Genomic DNA, 16054 nt, shown 5'->3' with positions numbered 1-16054 from the left:
CGCTGCCTTACTGCAGGCCTTTGCCACCTTGCGCTGGATGGTGAATTCCAGCAGGCGATGATCGCTGTCGCCCAGGGGGTCAAGCACTCGCATGGATAGTGGCTCTTCAGCCTTGTATCAACAGAAACCTCTTTTGATACAAATTGAAGTCCTACACAAAATATAACTGGTTTGGCAATGTGGCTTGCTAATACAGGCTTATTGTTGGGGAGCTTTTAAAAAAGAAATATAAAGCATCACAAACATAAAAAAAAAGTTAATGACTCATAACATCCAAAGCTAGTACTGGAAAGCTGGATACAAAAGAGCAAGACATGGTGAGCAATAGAATAATGCGTTGTGAGGAACTGAACGATTTGTCATTACTCTAAGTCAGTAAGGACATCCTGTGCTCAGCACCTCAGAACATCAGCCCGTAGGTTTCTCTTGTTCAGGGATTCAAAGTCAGTGAAATTGTTATCCCAGTGCTTTGCCTGTGGTTGCACAGAACGTCTCTGGCAGAAACAGAAATAGAATCCACGTTTCTCAGCTCTAGTCCAGTGTGATAAGATTCTCCTCCCATTGCCGTCAGAAACTGAAACATGGAAAACCCTGGACACCACTCAAAAACCTCGGATTGGACATCCTACATGCAGCTGGACCTGTTTGCTAGGCAGTGAGTTATATAGGATGGAAAGTATTTTTTGCTAGCATGTTTTGAATTATTTAATTGTTAAGTGCCATAGTTTAACCAAACGCATTGCCCACATGTTAAATTGGGAAGAAGCAGTGTTCTTAGATCCTGATTTCCCCTTTCCTGGAATATCCACTGCACTGGTGCAGGGAAGCCTCTGGAAAAGGTGCAGGGAACCTCTGGAGCCATCTTGATGCCTGATGGGATCAAGGACTCCGCTGGATGGTGGAAATTAATCAAGATAAGCACCATGCAGCTCCTTTTGGCCACTTTTTCAGTATAGGGATAAATTTATAGAGACAAACCATATTCTGGCACAGCAATATCAATCTCAGTCTACACCACACAGTGTAAGCTACATTCCAGAATATCTGCACAATTTCTTTGAACCTCCTCTAGCTAGTCAGAATGAAGTGCAGCTGAGAGAGACTAAACAGTTTTTCTAGCCTGAAGAACAGTTTGATGTTCAAAGCCATTAAGTTCTCCTCCACATACCAGGTGCAGCTGGAAAGACCAGTTCCAGATAAGGATATCAACTTTTAAAAATTGCCAGCAAGCTGTATCCTGGCCCCTTTACATCACTCTGGTGTTTTAAAGGGGAAGGACATGAGCCAGAACTTCCTATGTGAAAAAGTCTCTAAAATACAGAGAAGGAACTGAGCTGCAAGCCATGGAACTAGATTTAGATCTAGCCTTTTTTAATATTCAGGAAAGATTTTGGATCAGAGATTCTGGTTTGGTTCAATATAGATGGAAGGCCAGCCACTTGTCCAAATTTTCTTTTCCCTTCCAAAAATTACTGTACCGTCTTTAGTGTTGTTGCTCTTTTATGCATTACAGTACATTCCTTTTATTTCTGAAATGCATGTATACAGTTATAGAATAAAGTCTTGATAAAGTCTTGTTGCAGCTTTACTTCTCTGCTAAGGGTACACAAGGCATAAACTGCAGTCTTGTGCAGTACCATTTGGTGTCACCCTACTTCATACTTTTGGCACTGAGATCTAAATAAAGGTCACAGTTCAGCAAGGTATTTAAGCACGTCTGGTCCCAGTGAAACCTTATTGGCACTGGCAAAACCCTTAAAGTTAGGCACATGCTTAAGTAACTAGCTAAATCCAGGCTCAAATGTTTAAGCATTGAGGATAAGTGCAGCAGTATAAGGAGAGGAAACCAGCTTAAACAAGAGTCCACAAATAGACATGCTGTAACTGGTTGATAGATAATCCTATGTATACATGCAACAAATCCACAATAGACTTAATTTTCCTGCTGAGAAAAACAAGGTCATTACTTCTTGGGAAAGCAGCATTTTTTATCAAAGCCTATCCTGTAAAATAAGCAAGCAAACAAAAATGGTGTGTCTGTGTTTATGTGTGTACACACATAACATACACACACACACACACACACACGGCTTTGTGACATGCGTTCATTTCCATTCTACTTTGTGGAAAGTGAGGGTAAAATCATTATTGAAATAAAAGGGAGTTTTACTATTAGTTTTAGTACAGCTAAAGTTTTTACCCTCAGAAGTGATAAAAGACAAGTTTATTACAAAACCTGTTAGTTAGGTATTTGTCAAAAAGAAAAGGTAAATCCATGCATGTGTGTTTTATTTTAATCAAAGATTAATATTTTTTTCTTGATAGTTTGCTAAATGAAAATGGACTAGATAACTCGGGTTACATACACCCAGGTACCTCTATTGTAATCAATGGAACCACATTGTAAGGCCTTTTGTCTTCATCTCCTTTTAGCTAACCACCAGGAAATTCTGGATTTTCCTGAAAATTCCACTGCCTGTTTCTCTACAAATTATTGTCAGCTCTCTCCCCCATTAAATATAATTTATACATTTTTCTTAAATTTTTGCCAGATGGCTCCACGTGTGATGTTTTGTAGCATATACGTTATTCTGTGTAAAACTCTCATCTTGATGTCATGGTAAGTGATTTTTTTCCTCCCTTGCATTTTACTTATTCTTTGCTGAGTGACTATATCACTGAATTCTGGTGCATGGATTTACGTACCTCTTGCAAGTGGAAGCAGTGCAGCTGTCAGAGTTTGCTTAGCCCTCAGAGTTCACTGATTATTGAGGCCGGGTTCTGTTCCCAGTGGGGAAAGGGATTATATCTGGTATGGTTAAAATATATTTTGAAAAATATGAATCTATTGTGTTTTGAGTCTCCTAGTACCATATCCCCATCTGTCTGTCTCTGTTGAATTAGAACTAGATGGCTCTAGGGAAGAAAAGGACAATGTGTTTTAAGGACACGTTGCCCTTTGCTTCCCTACTGACAGCAAGATGAAACTATTGCCCCATGACAGCCCAGAATCCTTTAAAAGTTATTTGCTATGGAAAGGGTTGGCTCTAATCCAGCAAATCACTTAAGCACATGCTTAATTTTAAGTATATGAATAGTTTCATTGACTTCTTGGGAACAACTTTGGATGGATTTTCTAGGTTTGTGCTCAGCGACTCCTAAGAACAAGAGCTATATTACACTGAGCACATGCTTAAGTGCTTCATTGGGTTACAGCCAGAATGCTCAACACTTTGCAAAATGGAGTCCTATTGGTCTGTCCTGCACCTCTTGGAAGTTTGATGGCAAATCCCATTTGACTTCAGTGGTATATGACTGAGCTCTCACTGGCTGACTTTCAGTCAACTGAGAAAGAACTTACTCCTCGCATTAGCAGTCACTGAGCGCATCTACACAAGACATTTGCTGCGGAGTAGATTATTTAGCTCCTCAGTAAATGTTTTGCATCTACATGTGCAACCCTATTAGGCCACAGAAAACTAATAAACTCGGCAGCAGCACATATGTAGATGCTGACGGGGCTGGCTGGGAGATGATAATGCTTGTGTGGGGGCTGCCTGCCAGCTAGTCCTGCACTGGAGCACCCTTGTGCCCCAGCCACCCCTCTGCAGCACGTTGAGCTGGGTTGGAGCAGCCCCGGGCTGGCAGGCTGACCCCCAGGGTCTGCTGCCAGCTGGGGCTGCTCTAATGCAGCTGAACATGCTGCGGTTCCAGGTACATGTTCAAATGGCACTCCCAGGTGTGATAAACTCTGGTTCGATCTGCACCGGAGTTTATTGCTGCATGCTAATAATGCCGACTGGGTATATACTGGGAAAATCCATCTACTGCCATTACTTGGAGTCTGGCTGAATATATGAAGCTTTTGAGACTCTGATGAGCTAAAAATCTTATGCTGCAATTAGTAATTTTTAAAGAGGAAGCTTTAAAGCTTTAAACATTAGCAGTTTGTTAGTTTCTAACTGTTATATAATTTAACATTTCTAAATTTTGTTTCTTCTCGTACATGGAAATCATACTAAAAGGAGGACCCTAGAAATATCAGTTGAGTTGCTTGGAAAATATAAGTGTGTATTTATTATCTGTTATTTGTATTATAATACCACCAAGCCCTGATCAAAAACCAGAAACCCATTGTGCTAAGCATGAGAAACAGAAAAAAACAACAGTCCTTGCCTCGGAGAAATCACAATCTAAGTACTTTCTGCAGTCTATGTACTGCTATAAATTATATCAATAACAATAGAGAAGCCAGTGAAACTTTTCTTGGCTGTGAAATTAATATTCCAGACAATATATTTCAAATTTTTCAATGACTAGGGGAGCTGTGGCTTAGTTTTCTTAATCAATGACAAAAAATCCAATAGGTGTCAATGCTGATTTTTTTTTTTTCTGTGAACAACCTTTGCATGATCTGTGAAACATGATCAGAGTTGATTTGCTCAAAAAAGTTTGTCATGGGTTGTAAAACACAGGTCCTGGGTGTGTAAATAGTTGCACTCAGGGAGACTTATTGCTGAAGGAGGCAAATGCTGCTTACAGCTGTGTCCTTTGTCCAGTGTACATCAGTGGTTGGGGAGGGTAGCATTAGTCTACAATGTGGGCCTGTACAAGTGTATTGGGTGTGAAACTCTTAGGGAGCCATTGAACCAAGATACTTTCCCTGCCCTGCCCATGACCCTATACACCGGTATTTTAGCATTCATCTTCCTGACCCACCTTTCAACTGCAGTTGTGATAAATGTTCCCTGGGCACTCTGCCCCAGGTGCAGCACTAGAGATGACACACCCTGACTATGGGCATTGCTCTGTTCAGAATCACTGCTGTCTGCTGAGAGTATTTCATAATCGGCAATGGAGGGTTTTCACTATTCTAAGCTGGTATGAATTTTAGTCTGAGTTTAGATGATGCTAAACCAATAAATAGGGATTTCTTGATGCAAAAAAAAATGTACTCTGCTCCTAATGCCAATAAGAGGCATGGAGTAGAGATGTCCTTTAAAAATGTGCTTTAAACAGGATTTTTGGGGCCAAAAATAACTAGTCTTTTGCTCACATTATTAGAAGAACAGGATGTTCTTTCCTTCCCCGAAGGGACAAGGAGGAAATGAGAACTTTATTTTTTTATGATATGAACAACTATTCTTCTGGGCCAGTTCTGTAGATAAATGGGACTGATATTTCCAGTCTTGGTATCCTAGTCTCCAGGGGCCTCATTCTGTTTCCATTCCTAGTGATATTACACCAGTGTAATTCCCCATAACCTCAAAGGAATTACTCCTCATTTGTACCAGTCAGCTCTGAGGGTAAAAGTATAATAAAGGCAGCCTCCAGAGAGGAGAAGAGAATGCTGAATAACCATCCTGTTTCACATGAGTAAAATGTAATTGATAGACTTTAGTGAGGGCAGAAAGCATCCTTTCCTGTCCTCTTTGCCCAAAGGAAAGGGTCTGTGGTTTGAAGGAAATGCAAACGTAATGAGCTGTACATTTGTGCTTTATTATACTAGAGTTTGTCAGGAAACACTTAGGACTTGAATCAGGAAAACTAAATTATCTCTCTCTGGTACTTATACATATCCCATTACCATGGTATCTGTGGACCTTGTAATCTTTTAATGCATTTACCCTCATAACAACCCAGAAAGAAATCTGGACTCTGAAGGAGCATGGGAGCAAAGAGAAGAGCCTGAGCAACAAATTCCAGAGTCAAAGAAACTTGATGAGTCATGTTCCCAAATAGGTCTCTGTCTCGTAAAACAAGGTGTTCAGATACCTTCATTCATTTTGTGGCAGAAAGTCATCAGAAGAGAAGCAGTCCTTCAAGTAAGCAGGTCTCAAATTATGCAGTTTTAGAAATTGTGGTGTTGCTTCTAATTCATATATGGAAGTCTTTGGGGAATGCATGCAGTGATGCAATATGTTCTTTTTGTATAGAATTCCACTTAATAATATTGCATTATGTGTAATTTCCAAATGATCACCCTGTGTAGTCCATCTAGCATGTATTACAGTAATCCATTCTCAAGGTAGTAAAGGCATAGATCATTGTGACAAGGTCTCACACAGGATGAAAGCGGGTTGCATACTTCTCACCAGGCGCAGATGAAAAAAAAAACTAATCTTGGCAACAGCTACTTGCTGCTCTGGTGCCTAGGGTGTCTAATACCCAGCATCAAACAAATTTAACCCTCATTTGGCGAATAGAAGATGCAGTGGTTTGTAGACATTTGGCGCTCACCCCTGGAAGACATCTTTCATAACCACCTGGAGGCGCCTGCCTATATACTGGTCTATATGACCATTAGTAATGATGTCAGGAGAGAGATTGTGCCTGGAGAGCTTTTAAGGTCATTTGCAGAGTGAGGACATACAGTGCCGTTACTGTTTGGCACTTTGCCCTACAGCTCTCAAAGCTGTAATGACTACAAAAGAAACCAAAAAAACAGAAGAGGTGGATGGAGGACATAATGCCCTTGATTGAAAAAAGAAGCACCCAGGAAACACTATGGTACTTTTTTTTTTTAATAGAGCAAAGTAATTTGGCAAACACGTCCCTTGAGCTGCCTCCTAAAACACAGCTGTGTGAGGAATTATCCAATTCTTTGCTGAAGTAACTCCTTTAAAAAAAAAGCCATGTAGGTCATTAAAGTGCTAATAAAAAATTTGATGAATCTCTGAGCACTGCTCTGATTATCTCTCCATGGGGAATGAAGAACTCATTAACATGAGCTCCTTGCCACTCCCTCCTCCTTTTCTGGAGCTTGGCATAAAGCATGGAAGCAAATGTCTGTGGCCTGGCCAAGTTTCTAATGAATAGCTCAGCTAGGTCCGCTGATTAGACATGTGGTCTTGACAGTGCAAAATAGGTTGCATACCACATAAAGTGATGGGTTATTCCACTGAATCAGGTCCCAAGAAAAGTTGATATTCCAATTGTCTCTTGGATTTGGGAAAGAAGAGTCACACCTGAAGGAACAACATAGCTGCGTTTATTTTTTAAGGCTTTATTTAATTCTGTGCTGATGCCCTGCTATATCAGCCAAAAGTGGCTTTGATTTAACTTGTCAAGTTTATTGAACTCTGACAGTCTGAACCTGAAAGACGAACATTTGTGGCTGGAAGAATCTATTACCAGTTCCTACTAGTCCAGATCAATTTGTTGCATTTCCCACACAACTCATGCAATCATTTTTCATGGTATGATTCGTCCATTACATATAACCTGCAACTGGACATCTTATCATCTTAGGATGCATAATATGAACACTTGAACCTGGAGGAAGCCAAATCTAGGTAGTCAACAGTAGCCAATAGCAAAAAAGAGAAAAACCACCAAAAGTCATTATGAAATACTCTCTCATGCGAGGAAGTTTCTTTCTAATCCTATGTATGTTCTGAATCATGATGATTGATCATCCTTGTGATTTTCTGCGCACTAGTGTGCACCTGCAAAGGAAATTCTTATGCATAGGAAATTAAATTCACTACACAGTAAAAAGCAAAGCAAGGACCTCCAAAGTACTACAGCCCTCTTATGCGGCTTGATCAAGGTTGCACAGGCACATCCATCTTTGTCGTAACTTGGAATAGGATCTGAGTCCCAGTCCACTCCTTTCATCATGCAGTCATCCTAACTCTCCTAGTCAAGACTGAATTTTTGCATTTCTTGACTTGTTCCAGTTCAAAGTTGGATGCTTAATATTTATCAGCAGTGGGTATGACACTTCATATCTTTATTAAAAAGACAGAATAAAGAAGAGGAAAGAAAAATCCAAACTACATCACATGCAATTCCTTCATTTTACAGTGCATCACTATATGAGTATGCAGCCAACCCCCAACGCGCACACACAGACACTACTTCAAAAGTCAAGGAACAGCAGCAGTCAAATATAGCACATACATACTTGAAATGTGATGGATAGATATTTTGGTGGGGTTGCATTTTCAATGCAGGTCTTCAGTGACTTTTAAATTGCTTCTAATGCTAACATTTAAGTGTTTTATGTTAAAATATGAAATAAGTAAAGTTATTTTGAAGCATTTTTCCAACTTCTGTCTTTTCAATTAATGTGCTTGTATATCCTCATCATTGCAATATCTGAGTATCTCTTTGAGAGCCAGCTATATGTGAAGCTAGTTTTAATACCACTTCTTACAAGCAGTCACTCCTACTGTGAACAATTTTACACATCATAGCTTGATTGCTATGGTCATGTTTGTGTTTCCAAGAGCAAGGACTGGCCCATTTTGAGTGTTCCATGTGAAGAATAGTATTTTATAAAGAAGGAGAGAGTATATTTTTCTAAGACTTGCATGGCTCCAAAGTGGTGGGGTGAATGTTCTTCAAGCTTAGAGGAAAGCATAGACAAGATGAGCCTGGAAGCAGAACATTTGAGAAAGTAGCAAGCAACTAAAAAGAGGGTTCTAGCATGTTATATTGTCATATTACCTGTAAAAGCTTTTGCTTTTGCTATATATTACCTATACAAGATTTTGCTTTTGTAGGTATATAAGGATAATATTCTGTCTATAAAGATAATATTTGGTACACACATTACACTCTTAACAATTACCCCCTGTTTTTCCCTACAGTCTCTCCACTTTTGGTGTAAGAACCTTCTTCTCTAATGTTCAAACCATCTGGAGCTGCCTTCTGCCATCTTTCGCTTCATCAGCTCTCTATCTTTTTTCAAATTTCACCTCAAAACTGATCACTCCCTCCCCCCGATGTCGTAATTTCTTTCCCTATTATCATGTAACACACACATTGCAAATCACACTTTTATTACACCACGTAATTATTTTTATCTCTACCTTACACCTTCATTTTCTCAAGGCAGTACTTTCAGGTGGAAGCTGCTACTTCATGTGCAGTTTTTTATTATTTCCTAGTCCTGCATTGCAGTGTCACTGTTCTTTACCCAGATGAGGTTCTTTGGGTAGAGGTGCTATCTTTTATTAGATCAACTAAATAGTTGGTAAAATTGTTCTTTGCATGCTTTTGGGCACAAACGCCCTTCTTTAGGCAGAGGGAAATGTTCTTTACCCACGTGCATGTGCTTAACTAGCAATGAGGGGAAGGAGAATATCCATGGCACCAGGGCTGGACACAGGCATGGGCAAACTGGACCCAGACAGAAAGGGAGCCCAAAAATGGTAATTTTTTTTCCGTTGTTTGATTATTATTATCATTATGTCTGGCCAAGGGGGCCTGATACTAAAAGTTCACCAGGCTGCCAGATGCAAGATACAAGACACTACATTTGTAACATCTTTATCTGATATCTCATGCAATGAGGGGTCAGATTGTCACCCAATCTCCCATTTTGGAAGGTGTGTACAGCTGTGCACTTGTGATGATCACAGCTATAAACTGCTTTTTTGTGTCTGGATCAGGTGAAAACTGTCACTTTTGTCTGCATGTCTGGAGTCTAGGTACATCACTGCATGGCACATACACAGCAGCATGAAAGCTGTGTGCCCATGCAGGCTGGGGGACACAGTGACTCCCCACAGGAGGCAGTGGTGTGCTGGTGGCAGTGGCGAGCAGGAGCTCCTGGAAGTGGCTGTGGTGGTGTTGGTGGCAGCAACGAGCAAGGAGCTCCTGCAGGCAGCGGGTGCAAGCAGGTGGCTGCAGCGGTGTTGGCGTTGGCGGTGAGTAGGGCGCTCCTGCAGGTGGCGGTGACGAGCAGGGAGTGCCCACCGGCGGCCATGGCAGTGTTGGCGATGGCGACGAGTGGAGAGCTCCCACAGGCAGTGGCATGGGGGTGGTAAGCAGGGAGCTCCAGCAGGTGGCCGTGGTGGTGTTGGTGGTGGCGGCAAGCGGGGAGCTCCCGCAAGTAGTTGTGGTGGTATTGGTGGCAGTGGTCAGTGGGGAGCTCCTGCAAGCAGTGGCAGCACAGCAGTGGCAAGCAGGAAGCTCCCTCAGGTGGCTGCAGCGGTGTTGATGGTGGCAGCTAGCGGGGAGCTCCCACAGGTGGTGGCGAACATTGAGCTCCTGCAGATGGCTGCAGTGGTGTTGGCCGTGGCTGCGAGCGGGGACCTCCCGCAGGTGGTGGCATGGTGGCAGTGAGCAGGGAGCTCCTGCAGGTGGCCATGGCGGTGTTGGTGGCAGTGGCAAGCGGGGAGCTCCTACAGGTAGTGGCGGCAAAGTGGCACGGTGGCGGTGAGCAGGGAGCTCCCTCAGGTGGCTGCAGCGGTGTTGATGGTGGCAGCGAGTGGGAAGCTTCCCACTCCTGGCACGCTGAGGCAGGGAGTGGGTGGTGAGCGCCAACTGGCGGTCGGCGACCACTCGCAGATGCCGCCAGCAGCGGCGGTGGTGGCCAGTGGCAATTGAGAACTGTCGGAAGACGCTGTCGGTGGTGTTGGTGGTGGGGTTGCGAGCGGCGACCGCCCGCAGTGTCTTCAGCGCTATTTGCAGGGGGCGCACCGCCAATCTCAGGGCGTGCGTGTGCCCCTGCACGCACCCCTGCCATGTTGCCAATGCGCGGCTGCTTCGTGAGGAGGTTGCAAAAGTTGATTGGAAGGGTTGTTTCAGACATGGTGCCGCGGTACACCTTTTCACGGCAGACTGTGCCCAAAAAAGGGCATCTGGGCCTGAAAGCTGGGAAAGAGCAATTTTCCCAACTATTTCGTGGCTCTAATAAAAGGTCGCCCCACTGCCCAAAGAACCTAGGTAGCTTTTCATGGAGCGGGGCTCCCAGACTTCAACGTTAACCTGTTTTTCCTCAGTGGATAGTGTTTTTTTGGGGGAGGGGAAGGCCAGAAGGGCGCTGGCTTTGGGGAAGAATCATGTCGCTTTAAGAAAAAATCGCGGCCAGCGCCTAGCGGTCATGCCGCGCCTCTCCGGCGAGCAGCGCACACACTCCGCCGGGCTCCCGCGCGAGCTGTGCTGCAGTGTGTGCGCGTGCAGCACTGCAGAGCCCGCGCCCGGAGCCGCACGCACCGCGCGGGCAGCCGCGCTGCGGGGTAAGCGGGGGTATTGCGTGCGTTTACTTTTTAACATCGGGCCAAAATTAAAGGGAGGGTTGCGGGGGGTACGTTTGCAAGCCGTTGGGCGGGAATCCCGGCTGCTTTGTGAATCCCCCTGCTGAAGAGAGGATTGTATTGGGGGGGCGGGGATTTGACATCCTGCCGTGATGGAGCGGGTTAGACCCTGCAGCCCGAACCCCGTGAGGAGGGAATGGCTGCAAGGGGAGGCTCGACTTGGATGTGGCAGCAGGTGGGGGGAGCCCTGAGGGAAGGTGGCGGCTCCCGCCTCAGCGCTGAGGCGATGGGGGGAGGGGAGGAGCCCCCCCCCCATCAGCAGAGCTTGGAACGCCGCCGACCGTTGGCGGGGGGCGTGGCCAACGGGCTGGGGGCGCGACCGACCGTTGGCGGGGGCGTGGCCAACCGCCGGGGCAGGGGGCGGGGCTTCCTGCCCCCCTGCAGGCGCCGCGAGGGAGGCACAAAGGAGCCCGCGGGGAGGTGAGTTCGCGTCCGGATCCCGCCTCGACATGTCCGGCCTCCGGGGCCCAGCCCGCACGGGTGCTGCGGGGCGGGGAGTTGGTTGTGGGGGGCGCATCTGCGTGGACAGATGTGTTATCTGATTAAAATCACTCAGGTGGGGGAAAAATTGTTCTTTGCCAGCTTTAGGGGACTGCAGCCAGCACCCGGGGTGGTCTAAGGATCTAGACAGACAAGTTATTTGGGGGGGGGGGGGAGGTGATACCTTGTATTAGACCGACTCAGTAGTTGGAAAAAAATGTCTTTGCAAGCTTTAGGGGTTGAATTGGGCTGCAGCCAGCACACCTGGGTCTGACGGGGGTGGAGGTTGTAGCTGGGGTGGTCTAAGGATCTAGGTAGACAAGATATTTGGGGCGGTAAAGGTGATATTTATTAGACCAACTCAAGAGTTGGAAAAAAAATGCCCTTTGCAAGCTTTAGGGGATGAACCAGGCTGCAACCAACGAGCCTGGGCCTGACGGGAGTGGAGGTTGTAGCCCGGGTGGTCTAAGGATCTAGGGAGCCAAGGTTTTTTGAGGGTCAAGGTGATATCTCATATTAGACCGACTCTGTAGTTGGAAAATTTGTTCTTTGCAAGCTTTCAGGTACAAATCAGGCTGCAACGAGCAAGCCCGGGTCTGATGGGGTAGCCTAAGGATATAGGCAGACAAGGGTTGTTTTTTTGGGTAGATGTGATATCTTTTATTAGAACAACTCTGTAGTTGGAAAAATCATTCTTTGTGAGGTGTCTGAAACAAATGCTACAACCAACAAGCCCGATGTCTGACTGGGGGTGTAGGTAGTAGCCAGGGTAGTCTAAGGATATAGGCAGACAGGGTTTTTGCGGGGGGCGGTAAATGTGATATCTTTCATTAGACTAACTCAGATAGTTGGAAAAACTGTTCTTTGCAAGCTTTTGGGTATAAATACCCTTTGTCGAGCTGAAGAAGCATCTGCAGTAGGTCTGCACAAGGGTTTTTCCCACTGCTGCAACATTTAAGGGCTCAGACATTTTTCTTCAGTGGCCCAATACCTTCTCACGCTCCTTTCCTCCAATAATGGTTTTGGGGTCAGTGGTTGTAGCCATGTTGGTCTAAGGACATAGGCCGACAAGGTTTTTTGGGTGGATATGAAATCTGTCATTAGACCAATTAAATGTAGTTGATCTAGCACCTTTGTGAGTCTGGTTCAGCCGTCGGTTTCCACAGCATCTGGTGGCAACGAGTTCCCCACTTCTGTTACACGCTGGGTAGAAAAGACTGCCTTGTCCAAGTCGAAAGCTTGCTACCTACTCATTCCATTTTGCGATCTCCGAGTTTTCAAATCTGTTTGTAAAACCGTGGAGTGGGTGTGTATAAAATGAAACCTTGAAAATAACTCTATTGCTGAGCTACCTTGGGTCCACTAGGCAGCTTAGAAGATGTGTGCACGTGCAAAACTTTCTAAACCAGTGTCCAAAAGTGCAGTGTAGATTTATTTGATTGCTTAAATCTGTACATTGCCAGCTGTGTCCTTGGAATGGCAGACAGCTTAAACATTCAGTTCTGTGCCATATCCCGTACTGCTTTCCCATAGTATTTGAGTGCCTTCCAATAGTGCATTGACGTGACTAACATCTGTCATGTGTGGCTCATTCCTACCTTTCTTCTTGCCCCCAGGGGTTAGCTGTGTGTGTGTAGCATAGTGTTTTGTTTTGGTAGTGCTTTTTGGTTTGATGTGGTTTCTTCTCCTTTTCTGTGTATATGTGTGTCTAAATAGTAGAAGAAGCAAAATGTATAAAACATGGCTGTCATTCTGCATCTTTGGATAATTTAACGTTATGCTAGGATCATTGAATGCCTTGAATATAAGGACCAGGTCACTGGAAGTTTTTAAATGGTTAGACAAACATTGTTAAGGATGGTTTGGACAGGGAGGATCCTGCCTTGAGCAGGGTTTTGGATTGTGTACGGTCAGTCCCCTCCTGCCCTATTTTGCTGTGATTTGTGAGTTTGAACTTGGCTCAGGACTCCCTGGGAAGGGAGTGTAGAGCATTGCTAAACTGCTGACTTGACCAGTTGTGGGTGTGTACTTTCAAGCAACAGAGAACGGAGAGCTTTCAGATGTTACAGAACATCTCCAATAAAAGTGCTGCTGCTTTCTTGCAGCTTCTCCTGTGTCAGTTTTGTCCAAGCACTGGGCAAATGTAGGGAAAGAGGTAGAGTTGTACGCTACCTTCATGTGAGTCCATTCTGTGTTACCTGCTCCTCTGATGGCTGTGTGTAATGTTGATTGGGAGCTGGAGAGAGATTTTGTTCTTGTGTCCTCTACAAGAGAAGGGACCTTATGGGTGTGGCATAGTTTCTCACTGCTGTTCTTTGGAGGCAGCCAGGATGGAAGAGTTCAAGTCATTTTAGCAAGTTCCCTGGGTGGTATTGGTTGCTGTGACAGTCAACAAGGGAAGGCTTGGGCTGAGACTCTCATGATGTATCCAGTACTTCATGAGGGGTTGAAGACACCAGACTCCAGGATTACAGGTAGGTTCACTGGCATTGCTTGGGGAGTGGATGCATGCTGTTTGAGAAGCCTTTCTGACATTTTCAGCAAAATAAGCTGATGGTGCTCTGCAGCCTTTGGTGCTGGATTCATAACACCCCCTAGCTTTTATCATCAGCTGCTTCAGTGTTTTACAAAAAAAGTTGGTATCTTTATTCTTATTTTACAGATGGGGAAAGCAACACACAAAGCCTGGCTGTAACTTATTTAAGGCTGCCCAGCTGGCCTGCAGTAAGGTCATTGATCCAAGTGCTGCATCCCACAGTGAACTGTAGGCTCTCAAAATTAGTTAAATAGATTACTACCACCATGGGATGTGTTAATGAGGACTGATAGGAAGGGTCTCTTGACAGATCATTGTATAGTTCAAAACAGAAAACTTTTTAGATTTTAACCTCTGTGTTTCAGCCCTTGATTTCTGTCCCTGCACTTGAGTCACTGCCCTTTTCTTCACCTAGTAAGGGTGTTGGAAGGCCAAGGGGATCTGTGTGAGCAAAGGGAAGGGAGAAGCTATTTAGGAGCCAGCTTTTCAGAGAATAAAGCTAGTGCGCAATGATGATTGCTCTGGGCAGGGCAAATACAGGGTCCATCTTTAAGAAAAGGAAGGTTCTGGGGAGCTACAAACTGGTCAGCCTTACTTCAGTCCCTGGAAAAATCATGGAGCAAGTCCTCAAGGAATGCATTTCTAAGCACTTGGAGGAGAAAGTGATTAGTAACAGTCAGCATGGCTTCACCAAGGGGAAGTCATGCCTGACCAACGTGACTGCCTTCTATGAGATGACTGGCTTTGTGAATGTGGGAAGAGCAGTGGACTTGACTCTACCTTGACTTTAGCAAAGCTTTTGATAGAGTCTCCCACAACAGGCAAGCTAGGGAAGTACAGATTGGATGAGCGGGGTGGTAAGGTGGTTAGAAAACTGGCTGGCTGGTCAGGCTCAGAGGGTTATAATCAATGGCTTGATGTCTAGTTGGCAAGCGGTATCAAGTGGAGTGCCCCAGGATCAGTCCTAGGGCCAGTTTTGTCCATGTCTTCATCAGTGACCTGGAAGATGGGATGCAGTGCAAGTTTTCAGATGATACCAAGCTGGGGGAGTAGTAGATGCAATGGAGGATAATGTTAAGATTCAGGGAGACCTTGACAGGTCTTTCTGAATTGGAGGATGGGATTGAAAGAGATCTTCTGAGGTTCAGTAGGGAGAAGTGCAAAGTGCTGCATTTAGGATGAAACAGTCCCATGAGCTGGTACAGGCTGGGCACTGACTGGCTAAGCAGCAGCTTTGCAGAAAATGACCTGTGAGTTATAGTGGATAATAAGCTGAATAGGAACCAACAGTGTGCCCTTGTAGTGAAGAGGGCTAATGGCATCCTGGGCTGCGTTAATAGGAGTCGAGGGAAGTGATTCTTCCCCTCTGTTCTGCACTGGTGAGGCCACATCTGGAGTCCTGTATCCAGTTTTGGGCCCCCACTACACAAAGGATGTGGACAAATTGGATAGAGTCCAGTGGAGGGTAGCTAAAATGGTTCTGGGGGCTGGGGGACTTGACTTTGTGAGGAGAGGCAGAGGAAACTGGGCTTGCTTAGTTGAGAGAAGAGAAGATTGAGGGGGGATTTAATAGCTGCCTTCAACTGCCTGAAAAGGGTTCCAAAGAGGACAGACCTAGACTTTCAGTAGTGGCAGATGACAGAACAAGGAGCAATGGTCTCCAGTTGCAGCAAGGAAAGTGTAGGTTGGATATTAGGAAGAACCTTCCCACAAGGAGGGTAGTAAAGCACTGGAACAGGTCACCTAGAGTGGTGATGGAGTCTCCATCCTTGGAGGTTTTTAAGATCTGGTTGGACAAAGCCTTGGCTGGGATGGTCTAGTTGGTGATAGTCCTACTTGGAGCAGGGGATTGGACTAGATGGGCTCATGACATCCCTCCCAACCCTAATTTTCTATGATTCTGATCCTCAGTTTGTGACTGGTTGGTGTAGTACTGCTGTCCTTTTGCACACTTCAGAATTTAATAGAATCTTACTTTTTACCGTCC

At 44.9% G+C, this 16054-nt stretch overlaps 1 protein-coding gene across 7 annotated transcripts in view; it reads left to right on the top strand.

Annotated features, from left to right (window-relative positions):
* Positions 1–16054, top strand: part of ADD3 (adducin 3) — a 168035-nt gene that overhangs the window by 2887 nt on the left and 149094 nt on the right. For 2 of the 7 annotated variants that reach the window (XM_019555785.1, XM_019555789.1), the window contains exon 1: positions 10875–10973. The exons of 2 other annotated variants lie outside the window; for them this stretch is intronic. The gene's annotated coding sequence lies outside the window, so the exon portion shown is untranslated. Of the gene's footprint in view, positions 1–10873; positions 10974–11446; positions 11472–16054 lie in introns of those variants that run through there. 3 more of the 7 variants (XM_019555792.1, XM_019555786.1, XM_019555790.1) reach the window with 3 other exon arrangements.

This window comes from Crocodylus porosus, unplaced genomic scaffold (assembly GCF_001723895.1).
Source record: "Crocodylus porosus isolate Cpor-Errol unplaced genomic scaffold, CroPor_comp1, whole genome shotgun sequence".
NCBI lineage: Eukaryota > Metazoa > Chordata > Crocodylia > Crocodylidae > Crocodylus > Crocodylus porosus.
The sequence above is the reverse complement of the archived record's forward strand: the minus strand, read 5'-3'. Positions and strand labels throughout refer to the sequence as shown.